Source organism: Lissotriton helveticus, chromosome 3_2 (assembly GCF_964261635.1).
Source record: "Lissotriton helveticus chromosome 3_2, aLisHel1.1, whole genome shotgun sequence".
Taxonomy (NCBI): domain Eukaryota; kingdom Metazoa; phylum Chordata; class Amphibia; order Caudata; family Salamandridae; genus Lissotriton; species Lissotriton helveticus.
In genome coordinates, this window is record NC_136062.1 from 358,875,955 (window position 1) to 358,897,159 (window position 21,205).

Below are 21,205 nucleotides of genomic sequence, written 5' to 3' on the forward strand. Positions count from 1 at the left end.
AGATGTGAGTATAGGACATCTCTAACCTGCATAGGACATATCTAACCTGTGAGTATAGGACATATCTAACCTGTATAGGACATATATAACCTGTGATATAGGACATCACTAACCCATATAGGACATATCTGACCTTTGAGTATAGGACATCTGAAGCCTGTATAGGACATATCTAAAAAGTGAGTATAGGACATCTCTAACCTGTATACTAAGCTGTGACTATAGGACATCACTAACCTTATAGGGCATATCTAACCTGTGAGTATAGGACATCACTAACCTGTACAGGACATATCTAACCTGTGAGATTAGGACATCACTAACCTGTATAGGACAAATCTAACCTGTGAGTATAGGACATCACTAACCTGTATAGGACATATCTAACCTGTGAGTATAGGACAGCTCTAACGTGTAGAGGACATATATAAGCTGTGATTATAGGACAGCTCTAACCTGTATAGGACATACCTAACCTGTGAGATTAGGACGTCACTAACCGACCTCAAAAATTACCGCCCCATCTCGCTCCTTCCTTTTCCTGCCAAAGTCATCGAGAAGACCGTCAACAGACAGCTGGCCGCCTTCCTCGAGACGAATGGTTCCCTCGACCACTCGCAGTCCGGTTTCAGAGCCAACCACAGCACCGAGACCGCCCTCATCGCAGCCACAGACGACATCCAAGCCCTGCTCGACAACGGGGAAACGGGGGCACTCATCCTCCTGGACCTCTCCGCAGCGTTCAACACTGTCTGCCACCGCACCCTAGTGCAGCGCCTCTTCGACATCGGAATCCAGGAGAAGGCACTGGAGTGGATCATCTCCTTCCTCGCCGGAAGAACACAGAGAGTCCGCCTCCCCCGTTCAGATCCGAGGCCACCAAAGTCATCTGCGGCGTACCACAAGGATCATCGCTCAGCCCCACTCTCTTCAACGTCTACATGAGACCCCTCGCGGCCATCGCACGCCAACACAACCTCAACATCATCTCCTACGCCGACGACACTCAGCTGATCCTCTCCCTCACCAACGACCCCGCCACCGCCAGAACCAGCCTACACGAAGGGATGAAAGACGTAGCCGAGTGGATGACGAACAGCCGCCTGAAACTGAATTCAGACAAGACGGAAGTCCTCATCCTGGGATCATCACCCTCCGCCTGGGACGACTCCTGGTGGCCCACTGCCCTGGGCAGCGCACCCAAACCGTCGGACCACGCACGCAACCTGGGCTTCATCCTCGACTTCTCCCTCTTGATGACCAGACAAGTCAACGCCGTCTCCTCGTCATGCTTTAACATCCTTCGCATGCTACGGAAGATCTTCCGGTGGATCCCCACCGAAACCAGGAAGACGGTCACCCAGGCCCTCGTCACCAGCCGCCTGGACTACGGTAACACCCTCTATGCCGGAACCACTACCAAACTTCAGAAAAGGCTCCAGCGCATTCAGAACGCCTCAGCACGACTCATCCTGGACATCCCCCGACACAGCCACAGCTCCGGACACCTGAAAGACCTGCACTGGCTCCCCGTCAGCAAGAGAATCACGTTCCGACTCCTCATCCACGCACACAAAGCTTTCCACAACCAAGGCCCCAGATACCTCAATGATCGCCTGACCTTCTACGCTCCCGCCCGCCAACTACGTTCCACCAGCCACGCCCTCGCTGCCGTTCCCCGCATCCGAAGAGCCACCGCGGGAGGAAGATCCTTCTCCTACCTGGCTGCTAAGACGTGGAACTCCCTCCCCATCCACCTCCGCCTGACCCAAGACCACCTCGCCTTCAGGTAGCAACTCAAGACCTGGCTGTTCGAGCAGTAGCGGACCCCCTCCCCCAAGCGCCTTGAGACCCTCCGGGTGAGTAGCGCGCTATACAAATGCCCTGATTGACTGATTGATTGATTGATTGATTGACTAACCTGTATAGGACATATCTAACTTGTGAGTATAGGACATTTCTAATCTGTGAGTATAGGACATCACTAACCTGTATAGGACACATCTAACCTGTGAGTATAGGACATCTCTAACCTGTATAGGACACATCTAACCTGTGAGAATAGGACATCACTAACCTGTATAGGACATATCTAACCTGTGAGATTAGGAAGTCACTAACCTGTATAGGACATATCTAACCTGTGAGTATAGGACAGCTCTAATGTGTAGAGGACATATCTAAGCTTTGATTATAGGACAGCTCTAACATGTATATGACATATCTAACCTGTGAATATAGGACATCACTAACCTCTATAGGACATATCTAACCTGTGAGTATAGGACATCACTAACCTGAATAGGACATATATAAGCTGTGAGTATAGGACATTTCTAATCTGTGAGTATAGGACATCACTAACCTGTATAGGACACATCTTACCTGTGAGTATAGGACATCTCTAACCTGTATAGGACACATCTAACCTGTGAGAATAGGACATCACTAACCTGTATAGGACATATCTAACCTGTGAGTATAGGACAGCTCTAACCTGTATAGGACACATCTAACCTGTGAGTATATGGCATCTCTAACCTGTATATGACATATCTAACCTGTGAATATAGGACATCACTAACCTGTATAGGACATATCTAACCTGTGAGTATATGGCATCTCTAACCTGTATACGACATATCTAACCTGTGAATATAGGACATCACTAACCTGTATATGACATATCTAAGTTGTGAGTATAGGACAGCTCTAACGTGTAGAGGACATATCTAACCTGTGATCATAGGACAGTTCTAACCTGTATATGACATATCTAACCTGTGATCATAGGACAGTTCTAACCTGTATCCAGGACATATCTAACCTGTGAGCATATGACATCTCTAACATGTATAGGACATTTCTAAGCTGTGAATATGGGACATCTCTAACCTGTATAGGACATATCTAACCTGTGAGCATATGACATCTCTAACATGTATAAGACTTCTCTAACATGTATGGATGGGGTCGCATCCACGTTTTCTGTAAATCTCTTTGCTGTTCTCTGGGTTTTTCCCGTATTATAAAGATTACCACAATAAATATGAAAATATGTAGGATATTAGACTGACCATTTGCCGTGCTATCATTGCAACAAAGAATCGTAAAACCGTATAGCTACAACCGTCCACCTGGACCCATTCAGTGGGCTGAGTGACGTCACAAGGAAGCATACGTTACGGCTTAAGGGTATTTGAATATCCCTCTCTCTAATAAATAGAGGAGTCGTGTTTGCCTGGAGCTGTCCAAACTTCAGGGGCAGATGAGGCCCTAAAGAAGACTGAAATGCACAATTCCCTATCAGCCCTACTGCACCTACAACCTTTAAGGGAGCTCCAAGCGACCCAAGTGAAAAGAAGAGTCGTTTTCCGCCCTGGGAAAGCTATGTCTTCATCAGCGATGCATTAATTACCTATACCTGAAGAGGTGTGGCGCCGCGGCCAGGGCGACTGACGCTGGAATCTGGGGACCACGGTTCGATCCCCGGCTCCGGCGGCAGGTTAACCCAGCACCATGTGACTCTGGGCAATAGCTTGCTTAATCTTCCCGACGGCCCCCCAGCGCCTAGAGACCCTTACGGGTGATTGTGCGCTTTACAAATGTGGACTTTACTTTACTTTACTTTACCTGCAGCCAGTGCCTGTCTTACCTGCTGCCAGGCAGGCATTCATCGATCAGTTACACTGCATCTGAGTACAATCTGCCCACACACGGTTTACATACAGGACTTTTCAGGCCTCCCGAAATTGTTTGCCGCTAAAAATGAAAGATTTTCAAGGACACAAGATTTGCTGCCAAAATATGGTGGATTGGAGGTAATTGGGAGGGGGGGGGGGGTTTAAAGGCGTTAAGTACATAAAATAGATTTTAAATAGAAGACAAGAAGAGGAAACAAGCATTAGAAATGCAATAGATCTCGCATTGTTTTGAGTTGGAGCTATTGGCATAGCTCAACAGCTACCGGACAGAAATTGCCACTTTGCAAGTACCGAACAGAGCATTTCTCCGCAAAACGGCATGAAAGCCTAAAACGATGTTGATAGCCTACAAAATAAAAAGGCAGATCAGGATGACCAGGAGGAACCGTGGACGTATTGGGATGGCCAACGCAAGTAAACAATGAGTGAAATAGCTTGGACGTGACCCAAGAACGCAAAGGTGGGAGAATCAGACCCAATACATCAATAAAAACCCCGTATTTCTAAATGGCACAACAACGAACAAATGGCAATTCATGGGCATGCCAAAAGCCGATAGAGGAGATAACAACAGGGCTTGCAGATAGCGCATGCGCGCTGCCTAAGCTCGACCTAAAAATGTGCATTTATAAATGCCATGTCACCTGCCAGGTCTTCCCTTACTCTACCTTTCCTACTCAGCACAGGAGCTTCTGGTGTAGGCTAAAAGACGCAACAGGAATCTCCATCCCTCTGTTTGCCTGACCAGTCCCACTTTTCCTTGTAAAAGTCCTTCCCAGGGGCAGGCAAAGGCCTTGTGTCAATCAATCAATGAGGAGAGAAACCACTTTATGTTCAGAAACCTATTATCTTACCCTAACCCTTCCTAAAAGGGAAACCTTCCGATTTGTTAAAAGGGCTCTCACCCACTAGAACTAACTAGTGGGACGTTTTGTCACCGGATCCTCACCCTGGCACCTATGCTGTCTGCATGGGCTCCACATTCAGAAGGAGGGAGCTCTTGGAGGTAGGATCGGTACTAAAAATAAAATGATCTCAAGTCCCCTATTCACAATTATTTATTTTTATTTTTTATTTATTTAATTCGTTTTATATAGTGCAAACTCGACCCAGCGGCATCAGAGTGCTTCACAGAGATAGCAGCGTATACTTGAGATACATATGGGGTAAATATAGATGCATAGTAACAGAAAGTGATGAGGTATATGAGGAATTGCGTAAGCCGAACTACGTACGATATATTTGCGGTACATAAAGATACATTATACGACAAGGAGTACAAGTACATTGGGGGAAGTTGCAGATATAATTTTGGGGTAGTTACGGTACATAAAGTACATATCGCTTTGTAGAGCACAGAAACAATTGTACAAAATTAACAGAAGAGTAAAATAAAAACAAAAAAGCACATAATGGCAATACATATGGCAAAAAAAAATAAAACAGAATGAGCAGGAGTAAAGACAGGTGTTGTAGTTCTAAGGTAGCTGGGGTAAGGCCTCTTGCGGATGGGAGAATTAGAGGCACAGTTTTCCCCGGGGTGGTGGTGCACAGATTTAGAGGGTGCGGGGTGGGTGCCCGCAGGTTGGTCCGGAGCTTTAGGGAGGTGGGTTTAGGTATTTGTTGAAGAGGAGTAGCTTCAGTTTCTTGTTGAATTGAGGGAAGAATCGATTTTACTCAGATCCCGGGACAGGGAGTTCCAGATTTTAGGAATATTGTCAGAGAAGGAACAAGTCCGCAATTTCGCTCTATTAAATTTTGGAGGACAAGATTAAAAGCACTGACGATGCCTTTGGGGACAGTTAGTGATTCTCTCCATCAAGAACTATTCTACATGTTTCAGCCACCATTGTTCAGCCCAAGTAGCCCTTCTGTCTTTCCTCAGAACCTTCAATAACAGATCGGTGAGATTATATGACAGGGTATCGCCTATGCTGCAGCCTTCAGCAGACTAATGTTAGTCACACTTGCTACAGTGTGTAGGACAAATACATGCAGTCATGCAAGTCACACTTGCCCACCAACAGGATGAATCTGCCCTTTGTCACCATATCCTAGGGCATCATGCACCCCATTGTGTATTTAGAGGCGGGCAGACGATGTAAACATACATTCATCAAGGGATGCTGCCTAGGCTTTTGGACCTGCGTCCTCCTCCGAATCTCTTCATGTTCAGGAGGAGGAAGTAGGTGCAAAAGCCAGGATAAGTGATTGGTACCCTGATTTTCTGTTAGGCCCTTAAGGAGGGTTTTTAATTGTTGTTCCCACTGCCTTTTTGATACACTGTAATGATACACTCTGTTGTCAATTGTATATTTCATATGAATTTGTGATTCATTCTCAGTTTCTGAGATCCCATCTCCCTAAACAAGCTTTTGACCATCTCTACCTTAAGAGTCAAGTGCAAAGGCGGTGGTTTTGTTTTCAATTTGGGGTGACAATAGTATGGGGATCATACTATTGGTAGTAACTGATAAACGACCTCAAGTGATACATTAACTTTGGCACTCAATAAAGTCCTTTCTCCCCATACCAGGGAGCACGTTAATCCTGCACCCAAGGGTATCCCACCCTTGATTGTCATCAGCATCAACTCATTACCTAAATGAGGACTATTTTTCCTGTTGCTTACATTTGGCCAGATCACACAGATGTTGAAAAAATACAACGCAGAGCCAGGAGACCTCCACAAATGTTTCAAAATAACCAGTTCTTGAAATAAATTTAGAAGACCTGTCTCCATACAATTGCAAAGCCACATATCAAGCTAAAACCTCCTGAATATATACTATTCTGGATTATGCCGTCAATACCATTGGCCGCGGTGCCTTTCGAAACATGCTCTGTTCCAGAATGGGAATAGATGAACTACTTCTAAAATGGTTCCAACCCTTTATCATTTCCATATCGCATGTTGCGAAAAAGGCAACTTTTGATGACATCACCAACATGTCCAATGCAACATTCTTCAGGGATTGGTCAGGCCTGGGCAGAGTGCCGGGAAGGAACAGGTGTGTTTGTGGTACCGTGTGAGGGTAGAAAGAACCATGTGTGTAGCACAGGGTTTCTTTCGACTGAGCTCCATAGTGTAGGGACTAATGCTTCCGGTGCTCCGGAGGGAGGTTCACAGGGTGAGTTTCGGTCGAAGTCCCCCATCCGATGCAATCCTGCAGGTGATAAAGGATCGGGGAGCACCGGTGAGCTCCGATGGAACCCCTCTGGACCCCCAGGGCTGAGGTCCATGTCCAGAGCAACACACAACGCTGGTATTGGCAGTCAGCAGGAGACAGGGGCGGCCTTAGGCATGTGCAAGCTGTGCACCTGCACAGGGCCACCAAAACCCAGGGGCCACAACGCCAATATATATCCTTAATATAATAATCCTCTGATGCGTGGCGGCCACTGGCAGGGATTGGGCCGCCTCCGGCTCTGTTCCACTTCCAAACACCCTGACCCCCCTCTTCACTGGTCTCCGTGCTCCGCTCCGCCCGGACCCCCTCTTCCGGGGCCCCCTACCTACGCTCCCTGCCCAGGGCCGCCATGAGCCTAGAGCCGCCCCTGCAGGAGAACTGTGACTAGGAGACCAATCGGCACCGGAGACCTGCTGCCGATAGAGGCCTGGAGCCTAAGACTGCCTGAAGGAGCGATGGAGCAGCGCGAGAGCCCTCACCCAAGGGGTGCCTCAAGGACAAACCCCGCATCATAGAGGTCGGACCCAGTGGTGCTGAGGGTGCTTGAGCCCGGCTGGAGGCCTGACTTTGTGGCATGGATCCGCTTGCCCCTACGGCCATCACCAGCTCGTGGATCGCTCCAGGCCCAAGATCCCCGCCCGTGAGAGCTGGCGGGAACGAGCACCGCAAGAACCCCGCAATGGCGAGAAGATCATGCTCTGTAAATATGTCATATATTACTGCCCGACCCGAATCGCTTCAAGCCTTTTAAAAAAAGGCAATCTTGAGTGAATCTGCAACTTGTATATATGTAACTCTAACCACTAGTATTTGTAGTAGACGTATGTACTTACTACCATTCTTATGTGATTTTAGAATTTATCTCTTTGTATCTTTTATGTAATTCATGTACTCTGAAGTCCTTAAGTCACGTAACTGATTCTCTTGTAAAGTGCTTTGACACCTTCGGCTAAAGTTTGCGCTACATAAAAACGCGTAAATAATTGTTTCTACCTCCCCTTCTTTCAAATTGAGCATGGAGCCCTTTGCTCATATGCATATTTCTAAAACAGACAACACCGGCCAACTCCAGCTCAACCCACTAAGGAAACTGAAACATGCATTCCACATGTAGATTTCAGAACCACTGTTCAGGCACACGGCAGTGAGGAGAATCTACAACAGACTTACTGGTCTCCCTAAAAATGTTCAAGCACTGGACAGATGCATCTAAGAAGTGGGCGCATGACTTGTCGTGAAGGAAAAGAAATCTGAACCCCATCCTGAGAGACCTCCACTGGCTCCCCTGGAGGCCAGAATCCGACTTAAGACAGCATGCATAACCCACAAAGCACTTCACTTTGGTCAAGTCAGCTACGTGAAAGACAAATTGTTAATCACCAGAGAAAAAAAATTAAGCAGGAAAAACAAGCATTGGCTAATGCTAGAGATCCCAAGATTAAAGAAAACGAAAACATTAAACCAAGACCTCTGACCTGGCTAATAGATGCGTCATCAGGGTGCCAATTACTAGAATTCTACTCTTTCTTCCTAGTTTCTCTACACTCATTTATCCTTTGTTATGAATATGGTACAGTTAATTAAGGCCTGTCCTGTTGTTCATTGTGCTGGAAATTAATTAATCCGACCGTGTGTCAGGTCCACGCTACAGAAAAATAGACAAAATAAATTGTAAAGAAAGGATGAGTGACTGACTTTTTTTTTTACAGGCACCTCAGAATAGTGTAAAAGAAGTTAGATCCTCCTTAGAAGAGGAAGAAACAGCCCCAGGGAAGACGATGGGTGCGGAGCCTAATCAATCACACGCGTGAATACTCCACATCTAAAGGGGCAGGTGCAACAGTCAGTGCTTTGCCCTGGGGGATTAATCACTCATGTGCTGAGCAAATTAGTGACAATAATTGGGGATCAAAAAGGAGATAAATAGAGTCAAGGAGTGGCTTGCGTGAGCAAAAGGGGTTAGGAGATTGTGAGTCTCTCAAATGTTGGGACTAAACCGAGCCGAGAACTAGACAGTTTCTCAACTAGCAGCATAATGGAAGCACAGAATCCAAAACCACCAGCCCAGCCAAACCCTCTCAATCAGTCAAGCAGGGCAGAGTTACCTAGACCAAGAAGTTCTACATGTAGTGTTCTGGATCACTGATGGATTCACCCCTGTTAATTAAAAAACAGCGAAATAAAATATCTCTGGAAAACAAGATAGACAAGACAGTCAACACTGAAGTGTAGTGAGGAATAAGAACCCGCAAGACCTCATGAATGATAAAAGAAGGGTTGATATTATGAATGTACCTAAAACAGCTTGAATGCAGGGGGTTGAAGGAATAGCTCCTTAGCTGGGAAAGTAGGCGCCAAGCCGCTGTGGGCCAAGGATTTGGACAAAACAAAAACTCAGTTATTATTGAGAGATTCCTAATAGAAAGAGTAGAGTAAGTCCTCCCCCCCCCCCCTCCCAGTCAGCACGACACACCGTGGTTGGAGGTTACGACTTGGCTCTTCCTTAGTGAGAAGTTTTTGCTTCCCTCAGTGTAAAGACTGACGTTTCCTGGTCTTTAAAATGGCTTCATGACATGCTTTTATGTTTCTATCGTGCACCAAAGGTTAGTAACCAAAGCATCATAACTAAAAACTTGGCGAATAGCGTCATGACTTAGAGTGACTACGGGTAGACCGGATAGGCCAAGGCTCCGATTACTACAACGAGCGCCAGACTTCGCGTTTCCGAGTTCCCAGTTTAATTGTTTGATGCTCCACGTGTAAGACTTCAGTTTGATGGAGCAGAGACTACAAACAGAACACATTCACACAATACCAGCCGTCATGAAGACAAACTGAAACAATCACCTGCCCAAGATAACATCCACTCAACTCTCGTCCAGCCAGTCAAGGTATCGCTCTCAAGAAATAGATCAAATGCTGCCTCGACACCTTACACCCAGACCAGAACCATGCCCCACCTAGAGCTGATCACTAGGTAACCAAGAGCAGGAACAGGCTCCACCCCCGCTCGTTGGGACGCAACAAGCAAAAACATGCGATTCATCCTAGGATGCGAATAAACTAGCACAATGTTCGTGCAGGATTTTTGATGAGAGATCGGGTGAACACATTTTTAGAACCAAAAATCTGGTCATTTTTATAAATAGAACTAAACATTGGCACCTACAGTAGACGTTAACCCGTTCTGTGCCGTGACGCGAGCACTACCTTCTGGGTGGTGCGCACGACCGTTGGCCGACGCAGCCCCGCCCACTCCGTAGAACGCCCGCACCACGGCGGAATGTCTGCAGCGGTAAACAGGTTAAAGTATCACAATGGCAACACCCAGAACAGGACTACATGAAGGGGCGGCTCCTCCATTAGGGTGGAAGAGCGTCACCCCACTGTTTTCTGGCAGTGCGAGAAGCAGAAACATAAAATGGTATTTTAAATACCAATTAATGTTTCTGCTTCTTGCGCTGTGAGAAAGTAGAATGGTATGCCTGGTTGGGGGCAGACGGGTCGGGGAGGAGTGGCTTGCCCAATGCTGTGGGCGCGGATTGTTTGTTGCGACATCTGGGGCTGACCAAATCAGTCATGCGCACTCTGCATTTTCTCTATGTAGGCTGCAGGCCGCCTACATAGAAAAAATGGCCTCCGTAAGTGCGCCGTCCGCACCAATCACAACGCTGCCATTGCAGTGTTGTGATTGGCTTAGGGGAGTGGGTATGCCTGCTTCCTGTTATCTTGAACTAGCAGGAAAACCCGGTACCCGGCCAGGAGCAGAGGCGACGTGGGACCCGGCGAGGTACTTTTTAAATTTATGTTTCAATCCACCCTACTCACCCCCACCCCCGAATTATGCGAGTTGTGACTGACTACAGGGGTGTTGTCTACAACTCTACTATAAAGGCAACATTTAGTGAAACAAAAAAACAGTTTCAAAGGTTGTGCACCTTGTTCCATTTCAATAACTTAAGACCAGCTCACATTTAGTCTAATTTTAGTTGTATTCTGGGACTTGTAGTCCTGTATTTGTAACACTACAAAGGACCATGACTACAAGGACCAGAAAGCAAGTGGAAAAAACAAGACTGGATAAAGTTACTTTTTCTTCTGTATGGGTTGGCTGCATGGCTAGATCTCCCATGGCCTGACTGTGGTGCCTCCTGCATCCCCTCACCACCTGCAGTCGGTCTGAGTGGACCAACTTCTGCCATTCACGACCTCACCATGCTGGAATGAGTCCTACAGGAGGCTAGTGACGCGGTGGATGCTGGCTACCCACTTGTTGAATCCTGCTGTGAGGCAGCACAGCAGGCGAGTCTTTCAGGCATAGAACCTCTGTCCCTGCTGTGAAAAGAGGGCCAGTGAAAACACGAGCCCTACACTGTCGCGTACGCCCCCTCTTCAAAACCGAGACATGTGTTTACTTCACAAAAAGTGTCAGGACCCTGAGACAGTCCTTGTAAAATAGGGACCTGCTGGGAAATTCATCTACAGTGAGAGAGGCAGAGGAGAAGGACAGCAAGGGGTGAAAGCAATCAAATCTCACACTAATGTTTTGGACATGTTTTCACTAATTTTGCACGGCCACTAGATGGTGTCGCAAGAAGGCCACCTTACTGTGCCTGATCATAGTGCCAGAACGTAAGGAAATGTAAGATTTTTGGGCTGGAAGCCAGCCAACACTCAAAATATAATCAACACACCTGCTGGTAGCCAGGATGAGTTCACATTTACAAAGATTAATCACTGGCGGACGCAGCCAGTGTGGGACCACAAGGAACTACATGGAATTACATGGAATATTCACACCAGTGAAGGTAAATGGGCTCAAACCCCCTCGACTCATTTCACGTTTATGTTCAATAATTCCTATTACAGTCAGCCTCGGGCCACCTCAGTCATGTGACATATTTATATTAAATCACTGGCACAATTTGGAACCAAACCTGTGTAGCTAGAAGGGCCATAGTGCAATTCATACTGAACCACTGTTGTGCCACATCGGCCCCATAGGCAGTAATACAGAAGTGTCCCATGCCACAACACGAGGAGGCACTCAGATTTGCACCCTCAAAGCACCTACATATTACAAAAGTTGCCACATATGCTTGTGCAGCCCCTTATTAAATACTAATTGCATGAGGCCATATTTTTCACCCACACCATCTCAGTTAGTGCACAAACCATGGTGCCTTTTGGGTAAGGGCACAGGGTTTTACATTTTTTTTTAGAGTTTTATATAGCGCAAACTTGAACCGAATCGGGTTATCAGAGCGATTTACATAGCACCAGTTACGTTACATGAGGACACACATTCATTTTTTGGTTAGGCACGGGGAGATTAAGTGATTTGCCCAGAATCACAGGATATTTGTTTGGCGTCGTTACCGTTACTCGAACCCAGGTCTCCAGGTCCGAGGTCGAACGCCGTAGCCGTTAGGGCCATCAGGGCCCTCCATGATTCGCACCACCAGTCGCTTTCAACGCAGGAGGGACAGCTTTATTTGAAAGCTTGTGCAGGAACTCCTGACCTCCTCTTTCAGCAGGAGGGTACAGCTGCACCCAATTATAGAAAAGGGGAACGGGGGACCACCCTTTCCTCACTGAGAAAACACTCTCAGAGATCAACCCAATCAGAAATTTGTTTAGCGCGCTACTCACCCAGAGGGTCTCAAGGCGCTTGGGGAGGGGGGGGGGGATTCATACTGACCGTTGTGTGCCTCCAGAGAGCCTCTTGCCCCATGCAGCAATAATGTGGCACAAGTTTGTCAGTTTTATACTGTACAGGTGTTTTTGTTGTTTTAGAATGCTTTATAGACAATTGTCCTATTAAAATTGTTTCTCAAATTCTATGGTAATATGGCAAAAGTGCATTTGCATGTGCACTCATCTGCATGGGCTATGCCTTGAAAACTAGCAGGCACAAACGCGCTTAAAGCGTTTGTTATTACAGAAAGGGCCGCACAAGCTTCTATGTTACATTTTTTAATATGGAGGTGACTAGACCAGTGGCGGCTGACACCGTGTAGCACGGATGAGACAGGTGGATAGAAAAATAAATACAATTACATACCTTGCTACCGGAACGCTGCCTCACCTCATCCTCTTCTGTTCCTGCTTGAAGCAGGAAGCACAAACAGGCTCCCTTAACCAATCACAACACTGCAAGGCGGTTTTATGATTGGTCTGAGCGCGTGGGTCAGGGCTGAGAGGCAGTGGGAGCCTGTGCATGTTCCCCACCAGGCTGCGTATTACATCCTGGTGAGGAACATGCAAAGTGCGCATGACTGTCTGGCCGGCCCAAACCGGCGGCCAAACCATCATGCGCACTTCTGTGCACAACATTCCTCCCCTTGCTGGCTGTGACACAGCCAAGCCCCGCCTCGCCCCGCAAGCCGGAAAAATAAAATATTAACATTGTGTTATTATCATTTCATTTTTCCTTTATCCACTGCTCAAAATGCAGTGGGGCAACGCTCCCCCGCCTCAGCGAAGGAGCTGCCGCTGAGGCAAGCACATAAAAATGGGTGCAATATAAAAAATATGAAAGTGAATAAAAACAGGTTCACTGCTCAACAAGGATGTCAACGATATGCAAAAACTGCGCGGAAGGAGTTTGCGCAGGTGGGATTGGCTTCTACACGCGATCTTACAACCGTCCATTCCTACTTAATTCATCAGGCCTGACAGTGCAGGGACAGGCGCCGCCGACACATCCAAGAACCTTGAATAATGTAAGCAGCAGCTCCCCTCCCGCTCCATTCATGGCTAAGTAAGGCCTGCTCCGCGCGCGCTCTCTAAGTATGGTTCGGCGCCCGGAGCACGATCGCTAAAATGGAAAAAGCGTGCGGATCCCAGACTCGGGCCGGTGCCAAGAGCCGCGCTCGACGGCCAAGCGGGCCCGAGCTATGCGGAGCGCCTGCCACGGGCGGCCGGCGCGAAATAAACACTTCATAAAGCAGACTTTGCGCAACGGGCGCGCAGAAGGAACTGCTCGTGCCACGGGGTGCGGAAGGCTTGTTCTGGGGTGAGGTGCAAGCGTGCACCGATGGCTGGACATGGACCGGGGAAGGATAAATCCCCGAACGCCCTCCCGCGGCAGCAGATCGGAGGAACGCGAAGTTTTACGCGCAAGGTCCCTTTTCTCCAAAGTGTGAAATCGTTCTGCCCCCTGCCGGTGAAGAAGTGAACACCAAGTGTGAGAGCACTGTCCTCAATTACCACGCTCGACCGCAGGCCACCGGGACTAATTGAAGGGAGGAAGGAGGTTTCCGTTCCTGTTAATGAAGCGTAAAGCTGCGCGTAATTCGTCTTCGATCTAAGCAGCGGGTCTGTTCTAAGAAGTAAAGAGCAAGGGTTAGCGAAACAAAGTCTTGGAAAATATATATATAATCGCTAAAAATCGGCCAAGTGGGGTTCCGGTTTCAGATTTTTCCAAAAAGCGCACTCTTTGTTTTCTTTTCCGATCAGAGATTGATCGGAAAATAAAATTAAAAAAAGTAACACAAATGCGCCTTTAAAAAAAAGTATGAGCGGATTACGTAGCAGGTGTTGGGGGGAGAGGTGGGGGGGGGGGGGCAACCAACATGTTGGTTGGGCGAAAAGCAACACAAGGGAGCAAACACGGCCACAGGGAGAAACACGGGCAAAAGAGCAACGGAGAGCGCGGGAGCGCACAGAGAAACACGAGCTGGTGGGAGAGAGAAGCAGACGAGCGAGAGTGTTCAAGGGGGAGGTAAATGCATTCCCATGGAGTGGGTAAACAAAAAGTTCTCTAAACCTATGCATCTACATTCAAAGCTATCTATCAAACCATTCATTCAACTATGCTTCCATCCATCCACCCATCCATCCTTTCACTTACCCATCCACCCTTCGACCCGTCCATCCACTCATCCATTTACCTTTCACTCATCCATCCACCAAAACTTTTATACAGTTATCCATCTACCCTCGCTTTCACTCATCCATCCATTCTTTCACTCATCCATCCTTACATTAATCTTTTCACTCATTCATCAATCCACTCATCCACCCATCCATACTTTCACTCACTCATCCATCCTCTCATCCATCCATCCCACTAATCCACCCTTACAGCCATCCTTTGACTCGTTCATCAATGCATCTATCCACACATTCACTCACACATCCATCCACCATTTCACTCACACATCCATCCATTCATCTCCCTCTCACTGTTCACGTTAATTATGAGCCTTTGTCTGCTGAGGTGCAGACAGAAGAGGCCCATCAAGAACCCCGCCCCACTGCAGCTGCTAAAGCGGAGGGTTGACAATGCCCCTGCTTTCACTCTTCCATCCATTCACCCTTGCATTCGGCCATCCATGCTTTCACTCATCCATCCACCCTTTGACCCATCCATCCATCATCCATTTACCCTTTCACACATCAATCCATCCTTTCACTTGCTCATCCACCCTTTCACTCATCCATCTGTCCACCCTTTCATTCAGCCATCCATCTACCCTCTCTTTCACTCATACATCCTTACATCCATCCTTCCACTCATCCAGCCATCCATTCATCCATTCATCCTTTCACTCATCCATCCACTCATCCATCCATCCCTTCATTCATCCATCCAGCCTTTCATTCCATTTATCCATTCTTTCACTCACTCATCCATCCATACTTTCATTCAATCATATCCATCCATCCACCATTTAACTCATACATCCATCCATTCACTCACCCATCCATCCCTTTAACAATCCACCATTACATCCATCATTTTACTTATTTATCTAGGCATCTATCCATCCACCCTTTTACTCACCCATCCATCCACTATTTATCTCACACATCCATCCACCCACACATCCATCTATCTATCCTCCCACCTGTTCGCGTTAATAAGAGCCTATGTAGAGGTGCAGACAGAAGAGGCCCATCAAGATCCCCACATACGCTGTTGCAGCTAAAGCTGGGGGTTGATGTCGCCCCTGTCTCTATACGCTAACAGTGAAAGTATAGAAAGCAGCCAGTGGGAGCGATGGTAAAGAAGCAATGCTCCGTGGGAGGGACAAACATAAGATAAACACGCCCAGTTGTCTTGTCAAGAAATTGAATATTCAATGGACACCAGCTTTTTTCATGTAATGGGAACTTTTAGTAATGAATCTGTTTAAACAGTGAAGTTATATATGCAGGATTCAAATTGATCATATTGGGGTGTTGGTTGTTAAAGGTTTCAATAATGTGAATATATATTATTTTATAAAAATATTTGTCCTCACATATATGAGGGCAAGGGATGGATATCTCATTTGAGGTGATACAAGTTTTTACTGCCACATTAGTCTTTTGTCAGTACATGGTACTGTAGGTGTGTAAATATAAATATGAATTTGGGTTTTAAGTGTTCGATCAGAGTTTTAAAAATTAAATCTTTTTTTTGTAATTTTGTATGTTGCAGCCCTAAGGAAGTTCCACTGTGAGCGAAACACATTAGCTGTTTTAAATAATGAGTACAGAACCTATTTAAATGTCAAACACGAGTAGGCTAACTGTACCTGTGGTGGTGTATCTCCGGATGGAAGTAGTGGGGGTCACTTTCTTATAATGGAGTAGTGCCGCCACACACCCCTAAAGGTGACATGCTTCATCATGGTGCGGTCGGTGCTGCAATACTCAACGGGCCACTCAAGAGGGCTCTTTGGGGGAGATCTTTTGATAACAATAGCCATGATGATGATGAGTGTGGGAGAAGTAGTGAATTTAACGGTACCAAAAATAATTTTAATCCGGGGTCACCGTGGTAAAGATAAAAACTATGTGTTGATTGTTTACTTCTTAATTATGAAGAAAAACAATCCAACAATTTTGTGTAGGTCGACATGTTTCAAGCCTCACCGGTCCAACAGGGATCCATGGCGTTTCATCAGGACCAAATAAGTTGTAATGAATATCTCTACCCTGAATAGGGTTGGGTTGACCTGTTTCGGTACGGTTGGGTACGGCTATTTTTGCTAACTCTTAGGTATTTTTAAATTCACCTCTTCACTTATCCCAGACATCCACACTCATCATCACAGCTATTTTTATCAAAAGATCTCCGCCAAAGAGCGCTCTCGCAGAGCCTGTGGGGTATTGCATCGCTGACCCCATGACGAGCTAAGCCTGATGATGAAATGTGTGAGGGCACTAGTCCCTGATAAGGAAGACCCCCTCAATACTTCCACCCCGAGATACACCACTACAGGAACAGTTACCCTACTAGTATTCTTCATACTTGATCTTCGTAGCAAGGGTTCTGGACTTTTATTAGTTCCCTGCCCCCCACCTCCTTTTGTGACTTTTCCTCTTTAAATGACAAGTGGAAATACTACTATATATTGACTGTTGGACTTTACGCAAAAAAACATCTGGAAGTGGATTTGATATAGCTGTTGCCTCTCTTATCTGTTATAGATTAGAGCATTAGAAAGACCCCGGCTGTCCTCTAATGGCTCCACACTCCTGAGGCTTGCCCTGTTGACCATAGAGTGATATAGAATCTATAATTTCTGCTTTCACAAGGTTTTGATATTAAAACATTGAGTCTCAAAAGTCGGTAAATCATAAATTTTCTATCTTCAACAACATGCGTATCTGGACTTATCGCACAGGAATTAAGTGATCAAAGCTCCAATCCTTTCTGGATTTGACGGTGCTTGAGTCTTGTTAGCAGGGCTGGAGGTCTACTAGCAACAGAAGCTTCTAAGGCCCAACAAGAGAGGGTCAGATTCAGACATAGATTAAATATAAATACCTTCTTGGACCAGTGCTTCTCCACCAGCTATTGGAGAGGCACAATGTTCAATCTGAAGTTTGAAGGTTGGACACCTTCAATCTTCCACCAAACTTTCACCTTCAACCTTCCACCAAACTTTCACCTTCAACCTTCCACCAAACTTTCAGGAGGTTTTTTAGGCCATGCATTATGATCCTTAGACGGCCAAGATTGGAATAGACTCTGGTAATTGACAGAAAGCAATGACAGTGTCCCAGAGCACTATGAAGAAGCCTTTGGGATGCATGAATCACGGACAAAAAATAATAATATTGACGAACATTGTGGTAGAGAGCTGGGCTGGAAGTGTCATGGAGCTATGTTAGATGTGATAAGGTGCCGGGACAGAAATAGCCGCACATCGCTGGAGTAGATGGTTGCTTGGGTACACATTGTGTTAGGGTGCTGGGCTATACATTGTGTTAGGGTGCTGGGCTACACATTGTGTTAGGGTGCTAAACTAGGCTTTCTGACAGGGACATTTGGTATAAGTGGCATAGGCAGTGGTATTTATGGCAGGGTGCTGGGCTAGACGTTGTAGTAGGTGCTGGAATAAACGTAGTAGGATGCAGGGCTAGACATTGTGGTACAATGCTGGGCTAGACGTTGTGGTTGAATGCTGGGCTAGACGCTGTGGTAGGATAATGGGCTAAACGTTGTGGTAGGAAGCTGGGCTACATGCTTTGGTAGGATGCTGGGTTAGACACAGTGGTAGGATGCTGGACTAGATGCTGTAGGACGATGCAGTATTTTAGAACAACAAGGGAAAGTTACACACAGAATCCGCTATTGAGCCGCTGTGCCCTCTTCCAGAACGGCCACTACTCGGGTAGCATTGTGCACTCTTGATTCACAGAGTTGCCACGCTCGGCAACCAATTTTCGGACCTCCCTTCTATCCCCGAGACTGAACTTCTTGCTCGGCAATTGAGGCTTCTTATCTTTAGGCACATTATTTATGTCCTGATGATGATCCACGTAATGGTTTGCTGGATCGAAACGCCGTCGACACTTTGAAACACCTTATACTGTCCAAACCTTGTGTGTACTAAATCTGTAAAGGTGTCTATTGTGTTTTGGTGTACTTTGACATTTGTGTAATTATCAAGTACAACAAACTGTTGAGCTTTTGCTCAAAAGCCCCTTGTTTTCTGTTTCCTTGCTTATGAATGTTCTTCATGTGTTAAGTAGGGCACAGGTTTGTGTCTCACTTTCTGTATTGTTGTGAATAACCTTCTCTATTGCAAATGAAAGTAAATATTAGACCTCTGTCCGGCTGGACATGTCAATCCAATATAGCAACGACTGAGTCTATATTTATTGCCCTATAAATTCTTCCCTTTCCAGGGGCCACTGTTGCTTTAAAGTAGTACGATGCTGGGCTAGACATTGTGGTAGTGTCACGCCTGCCAGTCCGCCAGAGAGCACACAGACAATGCGAGCCCATTCCGAGATGGTTTAGCGCAACGGCGCATGTGCGAGGGGATCGGGCAGGACATTAAAGCCTGACCTCCCCACTACACTACGCTTCGCGCTCTAGTGTTCTCGTCTCCTTTTCGACGCGTCACTTCCGCCTCGCCTCGCCTCGCTCTCACCTCTGTTTGCTTCCTGATGTGGGCATCGTTCCAGAGTCTACTCTTAGCTTTCTGCCTACGATTTCCTGTGAGGCTTGCCGACTCGATCTGCTAGCCTGCGAGTCCTGTTCTTCTGATTTGAGCCTCTCTTCCTTGGAGGCTATTCCCTCGGCATTCCGTCATCACCCTTTGCGGGAAGTTCCGAGGCTCCCCTTTTTATTTTGAAGTCCTTTGTCGTGGCCAGCTGTCTTCTCTCTGATTCCTCAGGGGGGCACCTGTTCCGCTCTCCTGCGGTTCCGCCTTTCGGCCAGACTACGGTTCCGTCGAACGGCCGGACTTGTGGGGAGTGGTTATTGGGGCTTCCTGTGGGATTGTGGGAGTTGTGGCCTGCTTGACAGGACCATTCCCCTTATTTTTTGTTTCATTATATCCGTTGTGTTGCTGGATTTCCTGGACGCTGGCATTTGTCACAGTGCAAGGGAGAGAAGATCTGGTAATGCGCTTGTAGCGCACTATTATCATTTACCATTTTCCCGTTTATACTGATGGTGTTGATTCTTATGCCTACTGTTATTGCAGATACTCTATTTGCTGTGTTCGTATAGTGCTGCTATCCTACCACGCAGTTCAGCCTGTTGCTTTTAGGGGTAAGCCTGGTGCAGATACCTATTCTTACTCATTGGTAATTTGGACACCTGGTGATATAAGCTTTATATTACAGCAGGCCTTTTATGGTACCTAGACGCATTGAAGGTTCGGCAATACTGTTCTCATAAGAATGTTGGTCACATCTTGTCAGAACCAGGTACATAGACGATACTTGTGGAGAAAGGTTTTACATGCTTGTTGATTGTTGTTGTACTAACCAAGCCATTCCTTTTAGTGCCAGCTTCCGCCAGAGAGGGAGATCGTCCAAGAAGTCCAGTGTCTCTTCCCCTCCTTTCCTTGTTTTGTTCCCTCCTTTCCCTCCACATCACCATTGTGTTCTAGTGTTTGATAGACACAATAGGTGTAGGGGGGACGGGTTGGGTCTGACTACGGTTCCTGGCACTCCTGCGGAAACGGCTCTTGGCTCCTTACAGGTAGGAGGCTGGGCTGGACATTGTGGTAGGATGCTGGGCTAGATGCTGTGGTAGGATGCTGTACAAAAGGGGGTGGTGATGGACGGAGCATCTGAATCAATCAAACACTCACACCCAGTCAAAAGATCTGGGTTTAATCCATCACCGTTCTTTAGCCCACTCTGCCACCCCAGTTCAGACATGGCAATATGCAAATCAGTCTGACCCTGTGCCTCATGGGAACAGTCCAGCCCGAACTGCCAAGCCATGCCTTCCCTGGACCGGAAACAAGCTTCCGAGGACCGGTTTCTGGCATTCCAGCCATCTTCAGCCCGGCTTGCTTGAATCCAGTGGCTAATATGAAGGGAAGACATTCTGGTGTGCAGAAAAGAATACTAGACAGGAACTCCAAAGCAATTTGAATTCCTTATACTTGTCATTCTCTTAATCAAGTCTTGTGTGACGCAGCGAAGTCAACAACTACAGCACTGTCTTTGTTAGGGAATTTACAGAGAATATACCATGTTTGCAGCAGCAACAAAAAGATTGGCCTTACTTACCTCTTGTGTGAGTACTGCAGTTGTAAACAGGCCATCAGACACACGATGGGAGAGCAGACTTGAGAGTGTGAAAGTTCTGTTCAGCTATGCCCCAGATGTTCACAGAGCATTGATAATGGGCCTAATCTTGATGGTCAGACATTCTCTGACACCAAGAGTTTACAGAATGAGGTTCACTCATTTCCATTTCTTGTCAGCATTGTTATCTGGTATGAAGTTTGATTAATATGGTGAGCAAATGAATGCAAAGCATTGACATGCAGTTAGATGTTGACATAGCTTGCTGAATAGTACTGGAGATTGCACGAGAGAGAATTGTGACAAGATTTG